Raw genomic sequence first — 6000 nt, 5'->3', positions numbered from 1 at the left:
ATGCAAATTATTCATGTCTATATCATATCCCCCTTTAAATGTAAAAGAACGTTTATAAACCATATTTGGGAACATGGGCGCAGTTTTTTCTCTCCAAACTGCTTCCTGCTGAATGGGGGCGCTGTTAATCAGATTATTTAGGGTGTAACCTGTGTGCCAGGTTTATCTCAGTTGGCAGTTGAGCAAAGCAATTTTCGGAAGATGTTCACAGCAACCCTTCAGGAGGACGTGGGCCATCATACCAAATCGGAATTGAAGAAATGAACAGGGTCTCATCCTCTGTGAAAACAAAATAAGAAACTCCTTTCCAAAGCATCATGTCCTTAAACCCAAATTCTGAAATCATACCCTCATGATATCCATTCTGGTTCCACTTGGCAGCCCATATAATAAAATGTCTCTCTGTACTTAGCTCCTTCACAGTCAAAAATTTTAAAGAAAACACAATGTACATAATCCAGACTCTCTGTGAATTTTCCATTTTTACTCTATCACTTTACTTTATTCTGTCTCTTTAAAGACTTTACTTTTTTTTTTAACATTAACTTTATTTTCTATATTCTTTTTCTTCTCTCTCCCAAGCCAATGTACATTCACCCAACAGTGTGATTCATTTAGTGGTCTGAATCTGTCCTATTGTGAATCTGCAATTTTTTACTATCCAGGAGCACTTTTGATTTACTCCTTTAAATCACTAGACGCTTATCTAAGCTGTGACATTCCTAGGTTAACTTTTTGCTTTTTGAGCGTATATCTGTAGACCAGGCTGTCTTTGAACTCTCAGAGATACACCTGTCTCTGCCTCCCAGGCATTGGGATTAAAGGTGTCACCTTGAACTCACAGAGATCTGTTTGTCTCTGCCTTCTAGGCACTGGGATTAAAGGCGTGTGCTACCACACCTTGAAGTCACAGAGGTCTATCTCCCTCTGCCTCCCAAGTGTTGGGATTAAAGGTGTGTACTACGACACACAACAACTCTCTTCCTTTTTTTTTTAAGAACTTCAACTTTTAGCTTGCATATATTTTTAATACACTTTAAACCATTCAGAAATTTTCTGTCTTTGAATCTCTCTTTACTGTATATCTTTCTGTTTTCTGACCACATGAGCCTTTAATTTGCCAAGCAATATCAGTCGGACTAAAGCCGTGGCTTTGACGGCTGGATCCAGCCCATTCCTTAGCTTTCCAGCCTCATGGCGGATTTACAGGCTGCAGCCATGTTTATAGCCACACCTCTATGGCGTTTCAAGGTCCCTGCCAGCCAGCAAGCTACAACAGACAACACTCAAATCCTCTCTCCGTAGCCGGCCCTCCTGCCTCAAACAGTCAAAGTTTTCCCTGGCAAGATGGCCCAGAAAGCCGGCATTTTTAAACAGCACAGCTTTTTTCCTGCTACGGCTGAAAACCGAAAAGCATGTGTTCAGCTTTTCGTCAACGCCGTTTAAGTGTTTCGTGGCAGGACCTCTTAATGAGCTGCAGGCTTTGCAGCTAAAGCTGAGTCAGGAAGCCTCTCTTAGATGAGGCGCTTGCTTGCCTCTGGCAAGCAGAGTAGACCAGAGAAATTGTCACAATCAAGAAAACATGCTTTACTCTTTCCCAAGCTTTCTCAGGCTTTCAGTGGACTCAGTTAGCCACACGTCTGGGCGTCATTTGTAGTAATATGGAGCAGCGGCGGGGCTACGTCCCCAAAACCCCAGCCGCCTGCCCGGCTAGCTTATACCCCGAAATAATTACACACAAACTGTATTCATTTAAACACTGCTTTGGCCCATTTCTATCTAGCCTCTTCTAGGCTAATTCTCACATATTAATTTAGCCCATTTCTAATCATCTGTGTAGCGCATCTAGGTGCACTTACCGGGAAGATTCTAGCCTATGTCCACCCTGGGTCGGAGCTGGGGCATGGTGTGCGTCTTCCCTGGAGCAGGTAGCATGGCATCTCTCCTGCATCTGCTCCCGAGAGAAGAGCTGTGGAGTCTGCCCTCACTTCCTCTTCCTCCCAGCGTTCTGTTCTGTTTACTCCACCCACCTAAGGGTGGGCCTATCAAATGGGCCTAGCAGTTTCTTTATTGCTTAGCCAAAGAAATCAACAGATTGATATGACACTCCCACATCACAGCTGTGTAGTGTTGTCTGAGGTTTCTTGTCCTGCCTAGTTCCTGCAATTGTTAAGTCCCAAAGAAATCACACAGAGGTCTTCTCTAGTTATAAACTGATTGGCCCATTAGCTCAGGGTTCTTATTAACTCTTGTAACTTATATTAGCCCATTATTCTTGTCTATGCTAGCCACGTGGCTCGGTACCTTATTTGGCGAGGCAGTCACATCTTGCTTCTTCTGAGTCTAGGTCAGGACTGTGTCCTCTTCCCAGAATTCTCCTGTTCTCATAGACTCACCTTTACTTCCTGTCCGGTTGTCCTGCCTATACTTCCTGCCTGGCTACTGGCCAGTCAGCGTTTATTTAAAATATAAGTGACAGAATACGGAACATTGTCCCACACAAGTGTAGCATGACTGTAATACACAAATTCCTTCAGTACTCCAGTGCAGATTTAATTCTTTTTATGTCCTGACTCAGGAGAGGTACATAAAATACTGCATTTCTTTCATTTCTTGCAACCATTGTTCTGAAGCTAAACTTGTATGTTACTCATACACACGTCAGCACAGGCTAATTTGATGTAAGAATCTACTCCCAGTTCAAAGAAATCTGACTTCAAAGCAAAGCTGAACTCGTTTTTAAATCAATCATCTCAAATTCTGCCTGCCACCAACAGAAAAAGACAAAGTGTTACTGTTCACCAGCTTTGGGCTAAAACTGAGTTTAGGCAATCTCACCCATCTTGGTGATTATGAAGGAAAATATGTTTGCAAAGGATACTGGTATTTTGCATCAATGTTACTTACCTTTTTACAAAGTTTTCTTTTATTTTATGTGCATGAGTATTTGCCTGTGTGTTTATCTGTGCACCCCATGCATGCCTAGTGCCCAAGGAGGCCAGAAGAGGGCATCAGGTCCCCTGAAACTGGAGTTCCAGTCAGTTTTAAGTTTCCTTGAGGGGGCTGGGAACTGAACCCAATCCTCTGCAAGAACAACAAGTGTTCCAGCAAATAAATCATCTCTCCATCCCCCAGATTATTTATTTTTAAGTCTGTTGCAATGTGTGAGATGATGAGAGCGTGTCCTTTGAACACACTTTGGTCTCATTTGGTCATAAAAATTTGGAACAATACTTAGACAGACGTTGCCTAGAGAAGATTACGACAACTTTGATATTCTGATAAGAAGCCACCAAGACACCATGATGAGTCAAGTAAGTTACTCAAGATTGAGGGAGCAGAAGAGAAAGACGCCAAGACCATCACAGTGTCATGGCATTTTTTCCTGTGGTTCTGCTTAACATATACATGGATCTGTGATTTGACACACCAATAAAATCTGGGAATAGAAAATACAAAGTAGGAGATACTGGTTTTTTACTTTTCAGAATGCTTAGTTTCCTGAGAAAGCCTCCTGTGACATTTAGATTCATCCTGTGTGAACGGTTAAGTTGGCCTCAGCCACAGTCAGTATCTTGGATTGTTGCCTGGCGATTTCTCAAGATTGTTGGAAGGTGCCGTGGCCTGTCTTTTCAAGAATAGTTGAGACATGATCAAAAAGAGAACATGCTTCCACTCTTCCAAAAGAAAAAAAAGTCAATCTGAAGTATTTCTTTCAAAAGGGAGAGAAAATTATTTGACCTGAACTGAGCTTAGCTTGGTAATTACAGGCATGTTGTTTGGTGTTAGCTTAAATCACCTTCTAGCTAGTAACACCTATTCATTTTCTCTGTTAGCATCTACTAGGTATGTTTCAAAAGTAGATGGTCATGGGTTTTAAACTTCTGAGATAATCATAGTAATTTGAAAGGTCATTCATAATATTGTCATTGTATAAATATTTTATTCACAGAGCCAAATACTGAGCTTATGGGGAAACAGAGACATAAATGTTTTATTATCATTTATAGAAAACTAGAGACTCTTTGAAGCACCAGCCTACTAGATTCACTTTAACTACATTGTAGAATATTCCTTGTCTGAGTTATACTTAAATAATTATATTTCTTGCATCTTAAGCCACCTTGTTTTTTGTGTGTATGTGTGTGGGGATGGTGTGTATATATTCCCATGCCTGTGGGAGTTAAGAGTCAGTCTGGGGTGGGGAGCTGTCCAATATCAGTCTACTACTTGTTTTTCTTTGTAAGTATATTATTATTATTATTATTATTATTTTATATAAATCCTCTCACTGGGACCTGGAGCTCATCAGGTAGGCTAGTCTGAATGCCCACTAAGCCTCAGGAATCCACCAGTCTCTACCTCCCCAGCACTGGGATTACAAGCAGGTATCACCATGCCTTGCTTTATATGTTGGCACTGAGGATGAGACTCAGGTCATCATGTTTGCACAGCAAGCACTGTATGGACCAAGCTATCTCCTTAATCTTTACCTACCTCATGAAGTTGCTTTGTTTTGGATGCTAGACCTTATGAGCTCTCCTATAGGCAAATGCTCCTTGCTCCCAGCTCATATACTTGGTTATAGAATATTTGAAAAAATATTCACTTAAAAATTTTATTTATGTGCATTGTGTGCACACATCTGTGGTATTGTAGAGGCCAGAGAGGGTATTGGATGCTCTGTGGCTGGATTGCAGGTGATAACGAGCCACCTGATGTTGGTGTTGAGATGTGAGCTTGGGTCTTCAGGAAGAGCAGTAAGCTCTATTTTATTACCAAGCCATCTCTGCAGCAAAGAACACTAAATGTCAAACTGGAAACTGTATGGAGCATTATAATGTTGCTATATAAAAAACATCTGCTGTTCACCTTCACAGAGTCTATATGCATCTGTTTGACTTTCATTAAAATTGTTTTTGGGGGTGTGTGGCACACACCACAACTTCTGTGTGAAGGTCAATGGACAGCTTTGAAGAGTTGGTTCTCTCTTGCCAGCCCCTACTTCCTTTAATATATAATTCTCTGATTTTACAAGCATTCACCTAATTTTTTTAAAAGTCTTTCTTGGAACCTAGCAGTAACTTTTCTCTATTTGGTAGTTTTTGTTCTTATTTCTCAATTATTTCCTTTTTCAGTTCATCATCTTTCTTTTAGTTAGGCGCTGGATCTTTTGAATGCATCCTCTTTGTCTTCTGTTGTCCTCTATCATGTGTGTGTGTGTATGAGAGAGAGAGAGAGAGAGAGAGAGAGAGAGAGAGAGACAGAGAGAGAGACAGAGAGAGACAGAGACAGAGAGAGACAGACAGAGACAGAGACAGAGAGAGAGAGAGAGAGAAAAGAGAGAGAGCACGCAGGTGTGAACTTGCTACAGTGACTGCTGTAGACAGTCACAGATTTCTTGGTTCTTGACTTACATTGTGTTTGATACTGAGCCTCTGGGGAGTCCCTGTCTCCCCCTCCCATGCTATCATAAAAACACTAGGATTTAGGGTTATAGACGCGAGCCATCACATCCAGCTTTACTTGGTTTCTGGGGGTCTGAACTCTGGTCCTCAATCTTGCATGGCCATCCTCCTAGTTTACTGATCTCCCAGTCTTTAACTAGAAGAAGTAGAATACTAATTCTGAGGGAACTCTCTTGGGTCAGATTCCCTGGGTTTGAATCACAGCTTAGCTCTCATCAGTTATACCATGTCGGCATGTCAGGAAACCTTTGCCATACACATATTGCTAGTTTATTCTCGGTTTGGTGGATCAGCAATAGGACTGCACGGCAGGTTCAGTTGCACATACCCAAAAACTCAGCCGCTCGCGAGGCTGGGGCTGAGTATGGAGAGAGCTCAGCATGTGAGATGAGCCCAGGCAACATGAGGCTCCATAGTAATAAAGTATGAACGGAAGTAAGGTCTATGCTACATGCTTGAATAGCCCAGCCACACTCCGTTACCCTTATTTCCTACTTTACAGGGTCTTTTCACATTGCTCCACGATTTAATC

Source organism: Microtus pennsylvanicus, chromosome 2, assembly GCF_037038515.1.
Source record: "Microtus pennsylvanicus isolate mMicPen1 chromosome 2, mMicPen1.hap1, whole genome shotgun sequence".
NCBI lineage: Eukaryota > Metazoa > Chordata > Mammalia > Rodentia > Cricetidae > Microtus > Microtus pennsylvanicus.
The sequence above is the reverse complement of the archived record's forward strand: the minus strand, read 5'-3'. Positions refer to the sequence as shown.